The sequence below is a fragment of the Budorcas taxicolor genome, chromosome 4, assembly GCF_023091745.1.
Source record: "Budorcas taxicolor isolate Tak-1 chromosome 4, Takin1.1, whole genome shotgun sequence".
NCBI lineage: Eukaryota > Metazoa > Chordata > Mammalia > Artiodactyla > Bovidae > Budorcas > Budorcas taxicolor.
In genome coordinates, this window is record NC_068913.1 from 51,460,338 (window position 1) to 51,472,878 (window position 12,541).

Consider the following 12,541-nt stretch of genomic DNA (forward strand, 5'->3'; position numbering starts at 1 on the left):
GTGATTCAGTTATACACCTTCTTTTTCATATTCTTTTCCATTACAGTTTATCACAGGATGTTGAATACAGTTCCTTGCGCTATGTAGTAGGACCTCGTTGTTTATCCATTCTCTAAACAGTAGTTTGCATCTGCTGATCCCAAACTCCCAATTGTTCCCTCCCTCACCTCCTCTCCCACAAGTTGATCCTCTATGTCTGTGAGTCTGTTTGCCTTTTGTAGGTAAGTTCATTTGCGTCATATTTTAGATTCCACATAAAGTAATATAATATGGCGTTTGTCTTTCTGTCTGATTTACTTCACTTCATATGATAATCTCTAGCCCATCCATGTTACTGCAAATGGTGTATTTCATTCTCTTCATGGCTGAGTAATATTCCACAGTATATACGTACCACATCTTTATCCATTCGTTTTTTGATGGATACTTAGGTTGCTTCCACTCTTGGCTATTGTAAATAGTGCTGCTGTGAATATACAGGTGCATGTATCTTTTTGAATTATAGCTTTGTCTGGATATAAGCCCAGGAGTTGGATTGCTAGATCATATGGCAACTCTATTTTTATAAGCTGGCAATCTGAAAGTTATCTGCTGGCTACAAGTTTTGGTAGATGGTTAGAAAGGGAGGGAAGCTAGACATGCAAGAGGAGGAGCTGCTAAGAAAAATATTCAGAATTTTAGTGGATGCCCCTGGTCTTGGTTGCTAGATCTGTTTGGAACACTGTTTGGTATGTGTAGTCTTTACAGAATGTTTACAGTCTCAAACATTATTCTTTGTCTCATGTCTAATTAGCTTTTCTACAAATTTTAGAAAAGAATAAGTAACATACTATTATCATACAATTGGGCAATCACACTCCTTGTATTTACCCAAAGGAGTTGAAAAAAGTTCACAGAAATACCTACATAGAGATGGCCGTTTTACACTTAATTGCCGAAATTTGGAAAGTAACCAAGATGTCCTTCAGTAGGTGAATGGATAAATAAACTGTGGCAAATCCAGACAATTCAGGGCTAAAAAGAAAGGAGCCATCAATCCATGAAAATATATGGAGGCACCTTAAATGCCTATTACTAACTGAAAGCAGTCAGTCTGAAAAGGCTACATATTGTATGGTTCCACCTACATAACATTCTGGAAAGGGCCAAACTATGGAGATAATAAAAAGATCGGTGGCTGCTGGCGGTGGAAGGGGTGGGATATATAGGCAGAGCCCAGTGGATTTTTAGGGCAGTGAAAATATTCTGTATGATACCATGATGATGAATACATGTCATTAGACACACGTCCAAATCCATAGAAAGTACAATACCAGTGTGAAACCTAAAGTAAATAATGGATTTGGATGTTTATGATTTGTCAAAGTAGGTCCATCCTTGGTTAAAAAACAAACAAAAAATACACACGCACACACACTCTCGCACACACACACCACGCTAATGAGTGATACTGATAAAAGGGAAGGCCATGCACATATGGGGTCAGGAGATTAGACTGGAAATCTCTGTACCTCCTTCTCAATTTTGTTGTAAACCTAAAATCACTCTACAAAATAGTCTTTAAAAAGGAGGAATGAGGAAAAAGTCAGTGACACTGATGCTCTAGTGTGGACTATTGTCAATGCAACTAACGGCACTTGCCGGCTATTTCCACCGAATTTTCAGACAACATATGAAATCCATGAAGTTATGCCAAATGATATGCTGCTTCTTGTTCAAAGAACTGATATAACAAGACCATCAATTTCCACCAAACAGTAAGCATACAATACAGCACTTCTTGTACCAGCACAGAATAGTCAGGTAGAAAAATGGAGAATTCTCAGAGTTGTTAAACACATAATGAATGACCCCTCTGAAAATCAGTTGACATACTTTTTAAGTATCCAGTGTGCACCATGAAAGGGAAATAAAGTGTTCTCTCAGACTGCAACAGTGACATGGGAAAAAAAGGAAAACAATCTGTTTAGGTGCAGAGATCAAATAATAAAAATCATACTAGTCAAACAGAATCACAATAAAATAATTTTAACTCAAATCTTTCCTGGGGTACCCACAAGCACTCCTAACTCACAAGGTATTCCTAACTTGGAACAAGAGTATGAATGCAGAGGCTCCTTTTTCCTCCCACCCCATCTCAGTCCTGCAGCATGTGGAGTGTTATACTCCTTTGTATAGCACCCCAGCTTGAAATGCCAAGCTTTGTCTTCCAACCCCATCCTCCCTGCCCCACCATAAACACGTCTTCTAACCCCATCCTCCCCATCACACTGTGACACAACACCCCCCAGCTACCCCTCAGGCCCATGGGTATGCACACCTAGGCAGTCTGTCCTCAAAGATTCCTATGGGTTGGTCTTGGATATGGCTCCAGCTCTTTGGACGGGAAATCCATGGGTCCTTGGTACTGTAGTGAGGTCTAGAACTGTGGTACCCAAAGTGTGGGTGAGGGAACCATCAGTATTCTCATTATCTGGGAGCTTATTAGCAAAGCAGAATCTCAGGTGCCACCCTAGACCTTCTGAATCGGAGGATCTAAATAAGATCTCCAAGTGATTCAAGTACACATTTAAGTCTGGAAAGCAAAACAGACATCCACTTGGCCTTTGGATCCCTCACCCCTTGTGGAGCAGCCAGACTCAAGGAAGAGCAGAGCAGAGCCCACTGACCTGTGGCGGTAAAGCACAGAGGCTTCCTTGGGATATGATCTCATGGTCGATACGTGCCATTTCTTAAGCTGAAGACATAGAATAGACTGCTCAGGAAGTGGGAGGACGGCTAAGTTCAATGTTATTTATTATCTGGGGGAGGGTAGATGGGTAGTTATATGTTAGCACTTGATCTCTGACCTGCTGTTCTAATCCACACTCAATTCAATCCACATTTGAATCCCTTTATTGCGCTGGCATGCAAGCAACCTCGGTCAGTCACATTTATTGACTGTCTAGTCAGTGTGTCACAGACGCTATAATTCTCTTCTAAATTAGAATATCCAGGGACCCAGACAGTCTATTTAGTTTTAATTATCTGAATACTTTTTGTTCCAATCTTTGTTAAAAATCCTTCTAAAATTCATTAGCCCACTTTCCTGAACAAACAGGCATCCTGCTATGAATGTGCTTTTTGTTGAAGAAGAAAAATCTTACTGAGCCTTGAAGCCATTATCTTGCAGGCCTAGCACCAGTGTTTAGACCTGCTGATAAATTCTGTGAAAGCACAAGCAATTAGGCCGATCCTAAGGCAAATGATCTACCTCCACGCTGGTTTTGCCATGTAACCGCTCTGTGCGCTCGGGCAAGAAACAGACCCTCTCGGGGCCTCAGTTCTCATTACTAAAGAGAGGCGGTTCTCCAGATATCTTTCCTGTATCTAAGTATTAGTACTTCCTTGGCAACCTGAGAGTTGATCAATGAATCCTTCTTTCATCACTCTTCATCTTTGGAGCTCATGCAGGGTCAATATGAGTGATAATTTTCTGACAGTGTACACTCAGAGACTCTTTCTGGACTGGGAGAAAATGCCTAAGAAATGAGAAGGAAGGTGAAGGACGAGAGCCACTTCCTAGGGTGGTCAAGTCAGAGCACCAGCCATGAGCACTGGGCAAGGCAGTTCTAAGGAGACAAGATGGAATGTAATCCTTGTTCCCAGCTTCCCTCCATTCTAGGTGAGCTGAAGACTTAATGGCAGAGAGCTCTTACTGGTCTCTTTTCTTTGTGCAGGTTCTCTGCTTCCCCCCCACCCCCCCAATCCATCTCATCAGCATTTCTATCCATTTCTACATTAATTATTCAGTATCCTTTCATTGATGTCTCTCCCTGCTTTCTGTTCTTCTGGTGACTAAGTTCCAACACCTTTAACCTTTCTTCTCAGAGTCTAATTTTCCAATTGTTAAAAAATAAGTGCCAGACCTCATTCTTTAAAAGAAATATATATATAATATATATATTATGAAATATATATAAAATATATATAAAATTCAACATTAATCACTTGCTGACCCTGTACAGGGGGAACTGGCCTTTACCTAGATACTAATCCCTATCCTCAGTATTTTTAATTATCTCAACTAATCCTCACAACCACACTATAGAGCAGGTACTGTAATCCCTATTTCACTAACAGAGAAACAGGTTCCTAGATGTTAAACAAGTTATATAAGGAATAGCAAGCAGCTCAGACGGGCTTGAGCCCATGTCTAACCATATTAAAGTTCTTTTATCTCTGTTCTACAATTTGCCATGCTTATAAAAGTGCATTTTAGAAGCAAATCTATCCTTTAAACAATGTAAACATATTAGTGTCTCAAATTTACTGCTGGGTCCATTCATTCTGATAATGAACCTTTAAACAACAGACAAGCAGTTATGATGAGGACAGTGAGGAGGCTGACAAATTCTCTCCCCCCAAAGCAACTATAAACCACAACCATTTATTTCAGTGCTCTGGAAACTGACCCAGGCAGCCAATAACCAGAGCATTTACTTGTGACAACTCACTGAACTCAGGGTCAGGAGAGTGAGTCTATGGCAGTGTGGCTGCCTGGATCTGCTTTCATCCCAGGCCTCCCGATCCCCAAACCAGCTCTACATTGCGGTAATTGATTCAGTCTGGGCAGAAAAGATTGTGAAAACCAGCAGCTTCACTGCACCTCCCAGAGTGCGCGCATCTGATCGGAGCACTCGTGGTCAAAGTACATGCTCTTACTAGAAAGTGAAGTTTGGATAGCCTGAGGTTGAAATTTTGTTTACAGCAAATAAAGAACTGAGGGACCAATCAGGAATTTAACAGGGACTTCAGTAGGTAAACCCCACATGTGGGGCTAGAAAAAGCCTTTCACATATACTGTTGGTGAAGGATGTGCAAACGATGGCAAAAACTAGAGAGGTTCAAACCACCCACATACCCAGGGCCATTGGACCTTGCACATGGTAGACACAAGGGGATTCGGCAGAATGTGAAAGCTAGGGGAAGACTTGAGAGTGACACCAAGTTCAAATGCATTCCCCAGGCACAGACGAATTCATCAGCAGAGAGTGGGAGCCTTATTGGCTGGAGATGTTTGAGCACAACTTCTGATGTGAGCAATCAAATGTTCTGAGCAATCACTGGCTGACTACTAAGCTATACAGGCACAAGAGCAAACACTAGGAAGCTGGGCTTCTAGTTTTAAAATAAGTGTTTTAATTTAAAACACAATGTTTTAAAATAAAAAGAAACTGAGTGGAGATATCAGCAGTTGTACATTGTAGGGGAGGCATCCCACAGATTTAATACAAATAAGTTACTAAACAAACAACAACTACAGATTTCTCAGGGGGAAAATGGAGACTCCACCATGGCTATTACATATCTAAAATGCAAGTATTCAACAAATAATTTATAAATAAACATGCAAAGAAAAAGAAAGTATAATCCATATGCATGGGGAGGGGAGGAACCATGAATAGAGAATGTCCCTGCATGGTTCTAAAAGTTAGACTTGCCAGACAAAGACTTCAAAGCAGTTATTGTAAATATGCTCAAAAAGTAAAGAAAACCATGTTTAAAACATAAAGGAAGACATGATGACAATCAACAAATACAGAACCTTGATAAAATAAAGAAATTATAAAATAGAATCAAAGGGGAATTTTGGAGCAGAAAAGATCAATATCTGTAACACAAAATTTCACTAAAGGCACTCAGCAAATTTGAGAAGGCAGAAGAAAAAATCAATGAATAGTAAAACTGGTCAACAGAAAAAAAAAAGTCAACAGAAATCATTCAAGAGTGGAAAGAAGGACAAAAAAAAAAAAAAAAAGTAGAGTCCCAAAGACCTGTGGGACACCAACATGAGTACAGTGGTACTCCCTAAAGGACAGGAGAGGGGAAAAAAGGAAAAAAAAAAAAAAATAGAAGAAATAATAGCAAAAAACTTCCCAACTTTGATGAAATATAATAATATACACAGCTAAGAAGTTCATGAACTATAAGCAGGATAAACACAAAGAGATCTGTATCTCAGAACATCATGGTCAAATTTTTGAAAACCAAAAGTAAAGAAAGATCTTGAAAGCAGCAGAGGGAAAAAGGACTCATCACCTACAGTGACACAGCAATTTAAATAATTTATGGCTTCTTATCAGAAACAACAGAGGCCTGAAGGCAGCAGAATGACATAAAGTGCTGAAAAAAAAAATCGTCAACCAAGAATATATCCCACAAATTTGTTTTTCAAAACCAAAGCAAAAAAAGATATTTCAAGGTAAACAAAGAGGTTATGAAGCAATAATTATAGCACTGAATGAAGGGTTTATAACATATATACAGGTAATCTAAACAGTACAAAGGAGGGAAGAGGAAAAGAAGATATACTGAAGCAAAGTTATATATTTTATTAGAAGCAAGTTAGCTTTATTCTGAAGTAGGGCATGATAAGATGCATGTATCATATGCATTATGAAATAATTCAAGAAAAAAGTAAAAACTTCAACAGAGGATAAAAATGGTGCTTTAAAAATTACTTAACACACACACAAAAAATCAGTAAAGAAAAATCAGTGAGACAAACAGGAAATAAAACAAACAGAAAATAAAAAGAAACAGCATACATAAGCCCAACCAAATCAATAATATCATAATTAAAGGAATGCAACTAAAGTGAAAAATGTATAGACTGCAACTAACACAGAAAAGAGGCTGGAGGATTTATACCATCTAATTTCAAAAGCTACTATAAGTTAAAAACATTAAACAGAATGACATGGCATAAGGATAGACAGATCAAAGGTGCATAATTGAGCATCCAGGAATAATTCCTTACATTTATTATCAATTGATCTTTAACAAAGTTGCCAAGACACTGCAATGTGCAAAGAATAGTCTTTTCAACAAATGATACTAGGACACCAGCATTCCCATATGCAAAATAAAGAATTCAGACTTTTAACTTACACTATATATAAAAATTAACTGAAAATAGATCATAAAAGCTAAATGTAAAAGTTAAAATAATAAAACTCTTAGGAGAAAATAAAGGAAGAAAACTTTGTGACTTCTAGATTAAGAAATGAACCAGATATGACATCAAGAGAGCAAGGAACAGAAGAAAAAAATATACCGGACTAATCTGTGCTTCAAAGGACACCATCAACAAAAATAATCAACCCACAAAGTGGGAGAAAACTCTTTCAATCACTGATCACAGACTTATATCCAGTATGTACATATATATATTTCTAAAACTCTGACAAATCAAGAAAAAGAAGATACGATTCCGCTGAAAAAAATGGGAAAATCACTTAGACATTTCACTGAAGAAGGCATATCAATGGCTAACAAGCACATGAGAAGATGCTTAATATTATTAGTCATTGGGGAAATGCAAGTAAAACTATATACAATGAAATACCTCTACACATCTACTAGAATGGCCATAATAAAAAAGACAGGCAAGGATGTCAAGAAATTGGAACCCTCATACATTGCTGATGGGAAAGTAAAATGATACAGCCATTACAGAAAAGTGTTTGGCAGTTATTAAATAGTTAAACATAAACATGCAGATACCACCCTTATGGCAGAAAGTGAAGAGGAACTAAAAAGCCTCTTGATGAAAGTGAAAGAGGAGAGTGAAAAAGTTGGGTTAAAGCTCAACATTCAGAAAACGAAGATCATGGCATCTGGTCCTATCACTTCATGGGAAATAGATGGGGAAATAGTGGAAACAGTGTCAGACTTTATTTTTGGGGGCTCCAAAATCACTGCAGATGGTGACTGCAGCCATGAAATTAAAAGATGTTTACTCCTTGGAAGGAAAGTTATGACCAACCTAGACAGCATATTCAAACACAGAGACATTACTTTGCCAACAAAGGTCCGTCTAGTCAAGGCTATGGTTTTTCCTGTGGTCATGTATGGATGTGAGAGTTGGACTGTGAAGAAGGCTGAGCGCCGAAGAATTGATGCTTTTGAACTGTGGTGTTGGAAAAGACTCTTGAGAGTCCCTTAGACTGCAAGGAGATCCAACCAGTCCATTCTGAAGGAGATCAGCCCTGGGATTTCTTTGGAAGGAATGATGCTAAAGCTGAAACTCCAGTACTTTGGCCACGTGATGTGAAGAGTTGACTCATTGGAAAAGACTCTGATGCTGCGAGGGATTGGGGGCAGGAGGAGAAGGGGATGACAGAGGATGAGATGGCTGGAAGGCATCACCGACTCAATGGACGTGAGTCTGAGTGAACTCTGGGAGTTGGTAATGGACAGGGAGGCCTGGCGTGCTGTGATTCATGGGGTCGCAGAGAGTCAGACACGACTGAGTGACTGAACTGAACTGAAACATAAATATACCGTACAACACAGCAATTCCATGCCTAAGTACCACAAAGAAATGAAAACATCGGCACAAAGACTTACATGCTAATGTTCACAGCATCATTATTCATAATTGCCCCAAATTGAAACAATCCAAATGTCCATCCACTGCTGAATATATAAACTGGAATTCCACTGATACATGCTACCTCATAGAGGAACCTCAAAACGCTATGCTAAATGACAGGAGACAGATGCAAAAGATTTCATACTGCATGATTCCATTAATACGAAAAGTCCAGAAAACACAAATCTGTAGAGAGATAAAGCAGATCAGTGATTGCCTTGGAGTGAGAGAGGACTTTGCAAATAGCTTCAAGGAAATCTGGAAGTGATAAAAATATTCAAAGCTGGATTATGGTGACAGTTACTATACTAGTTTCCTATCCTATACAACAAGTTACCACTAACTTAGAGACTTATTAGAACAACACATGTATTATATCACAATTGTTCACAGGTCAGAAGTCCAGGTATAGCTAAACTGAGTCCATCAAGGTGTGGGTCAGGCTACCTTTTCACCTGGAGTTCCAGGTCCCCTTTCAAGCTCACTCAGGTTGTTACAGAACTCAGCTCCTTGTGGTTGAAGGACTGCAGCCACTCTTCTCCATAAGCAATTCACAGCATGGATAGAAGCGCCTTCAAAAACAGTGGGAGAGGTTCCCCTTTGAAGGGCCAGTCAGGATCATCTCCCTCTCCATCAGTTCATAACTGACTGACTTGGGACCCTGAACTACATCTGCAAAATCCCTTCACCTTTGCCATATACTGTAACCTAATTATGGGAGTGCCATCCCATCTTATTCTCAGGACTCACTTTCAGGGAGGGTATTTTACAGGGGAAAGAGTCTCCAAAGCCAGTTAGAATCTGGTTACCATAGCTGTACAAGTCACAATTTTATTTTAAAAATCACTGAATTGTATATGTAGTATGGATAGATTTTATGATATGTAAATTACACTTTGATATAGCTGTAAAAAAATCCTGTGAAAGTTGTCAATAGTACCATAATTCCATTTTTTATTTGGGCTACTTTTTTTTAAAATTAAATAAACTAAATCTTAGGACTATCTTCTGTAGGAAATAACTCAACAGGAAAAAATTTGCATTGATCAATCATGCTTTTTCTAATCTGTTACATCAGTTAATTCATAGTAACCACTTCACAGGGACACAGCAGTCAACTTTTCCACTAGTTGGGTTTGATTCCCCTGTCAGCCTTCTTAGTAATGAATGCAGGCTCAGTCAATTCAAAGACTTCACATTTCCAAAGAGAATAGGGTTACCTCCCCACAAGAGTTTCCACTCTCTGATTTCTCCACCAGGGAGTAGTCCCATTTTGAGCTTCCCTCAAAGTATGGGCAACAATGTTGGGTCACATGAAGCCTCCACTTTGCCAGCTGCATACTGCCTGAAGTTTCATTCACCCAGAGGTCAGAAACTGTGAGTTCTGGAACTCTTCCTGGTGTCCCAGGAATGGCTTTGAAGTTGGGCTGCTCATGGTATTTTGTGTGCACTGAACTACTGCCTAAAACTAAGTGTTTCCTAACTTCAGTCTGTTCCGAAATAAGAGCTTGCTGTATGTGTTATACACACACTGCAGGCCTGTGAAATTCGACTTCAGGTGCTGTCTGGACACCATGGAGCATTACAAATTCCCCAAGGGGATGATCAACAACAGTCAACAGGATGGTTATCTTATCGGTGTGTAGTTCTCAAGTTTGAAACTTAACTGTTACTACAGAAATAAAATACAAAAGGAGCTGTCCATATTGGAAAACAAAAACTAATTCAAGGGCTTTCTATCGAATACGGAAGGAACTCTTCTACACAATTTGCTTTCTGTAAAAATAAAAAGCTTTCTGGGGAATGTGCCAGGGTCATCTGACTGTGTAACATATGGACCACCAATGTCTAAGCACATTTTAAAAAGTAACAATTTACATATTCTTTAAAATTAGGGTAATTTGCCATCCACAAACCTATTGATGAAAATGATCACAACATTAAGTTATACGGAGAATCTGAAAAGCTTTATTCAATTACCTGAGGGCACAGTCCCATGATTTGAATATGCTATGGATTAGACTATCTGGTGGCCCAGACGGTAGTCTGCCTGCAATGCAGGAGACCCAGGTTCGATCCCTTGGTCAGAAAGATCTCCTGGAGAAGGGAATGGCTACCCACATCAATATTCTTGGCTGGAAAATCCCATGGACAGAAGAGCCTGACAGGCTACAATCCATGGGGTTGCAAAGAGTCGGACACGACTGAGTGGCTAACTTGGTCAGACTTTCTACTTTACCTAAACAACATCTTCAGAATATGAAATGATACTTTTCCCTACACAAGTTTTTTAAGGGAAATGAAGGCTTCTCCCAGAAGTCTGGGTCATAATCTATAAGTTACAACATGCAGAAACTAAAATTCCATTCTTTGTCATTTCTCAAAGCAGGATAACACAGTGGTTCTTAGGAGATAAAACTATGGGATGGGGTCAGACTCCTTGGGTTAGAATCCCAGTTCTACATCTGAAGAGTTGTGCCATTCTTATCCATCACTTAAACACCCTAAGCCTCTGTTCTTCATCTGTAAAATGGGCAAAATAGCATAAAGTAGGGATGGCAAACTATGGCCCACGGGGCAAATCTGGCCCATCACATAAAGAATGATTTATCGGGGTATAGGAATGCCACTCACTTCCATATTGTCTAGGACTGGGAAAGGCTGCATGACCTACAAAGTCCAAAATATTTACTCTCTGTTCCTTTACAGAAAGATTCTGTTGGCCTCTGACATAAAGGGCTGTCATAAGATTAAAATCATAAAGACCAAATGAGATCATTCATGTAAGATGCTTTATATACATAAGCAACTGGTAAGTTGATAAATGACAGGGCTGACTGTCATTTATCAATGGTAAAATGTAAAATCATTTCCTCAAATTCAGAGAGGCATCTTTATATATCTTTATCTAGATCTCACCACAGGAGCAGGCTGCCCATGAAGGGTCACAGGCTCGGCCCCTTTTCTGATGGAGGTGGCCGAGGTGGTTTGATAGCAGGATGTGAGCTGCAGCTGTCGGGCAGGGCAGGGAGCCCATGAGCCACAGACAGCAGCTGCCACGAGTCATCCATGTCAAGTAACTGATACCCTGCCCCCTCCTTGATGGAGGCTCTCTTGGTCACAGGTGTGTGACACACGCATATTCATCACCGGCCCCACTCCTAACTGGAGAGGGGACTGGAGAAGGAATGGGGAGGGCTGAAATTATGCTCAGATGATGAGCAGGGCTCTTCCCAGTTTTCCAGGCAGTAACTGCTTTCCTGGGATGCATTCTGTGCATCCAGAGTTGTTGGAAATGAGAGTGTTCAGTTCAGTTCAGTTCAGTCATTCAGTCGTGTCCGACTCTTTGCGACCCCATGGACTGCAGCACTCCAGGCCTCCCTGTCCATCACCAACTCCCGGAGTTCACCCAAACTCATGTCCATTGAGTTGGTGATGCCTTCCAACCATCTCATCCTCTGTCATCCCTTTCTCCTCCTGCTTCAATCTTTCCCAGCATCAAGGTCTTTTCAAATGAGTCAGTTCTTTGCATCAGAGAGTGTAGTTCTGAGCATAAAATTTTAAGATGTGAGTTTAGTGTGACAAAACAAGTCAGAATAATAACGTGGATTTAAAAGGTAGTTCATTTATGCTAGAACTGGCACTGCTAGCCCCATATTAACACATTTGCAAGTACACTTTGGTTGACACCAAATGTTACAATGGTTCCCATAAATCCTTCAAACCACCATCACAAAATTATCTTTTAAGGAAAATATTTAAAAGATCTACTGAGTTTATACTGAGAGGGTGATTTTCAGAAACAAACCACTACCGGCCCTCTGCTCCCTCTAGAGCCCTGGACATTTCACTCCGTCCATTGGCACCTCATTGCCCTGAATGGAAAAGAGAAGCTGTAAGAACCTGCAAAAGTGTAACAGCCTGATTCCAAATTATTTCCTGCTGGATACTCACAAGTTTTCATTAGCCTTCCCTGACTCCAGAGTGAGTGAGTGAAGTCGCTCAGTCATGTCTGACTCTTTGCGACCCCATAGACTGTAGCCTACCAGGCTCCTCCGTCCATGGGATTTTCCAGGCAAGAGTACTGGAGTGGGGTGCCATTTCCTTCTCCAGAGGATCTTC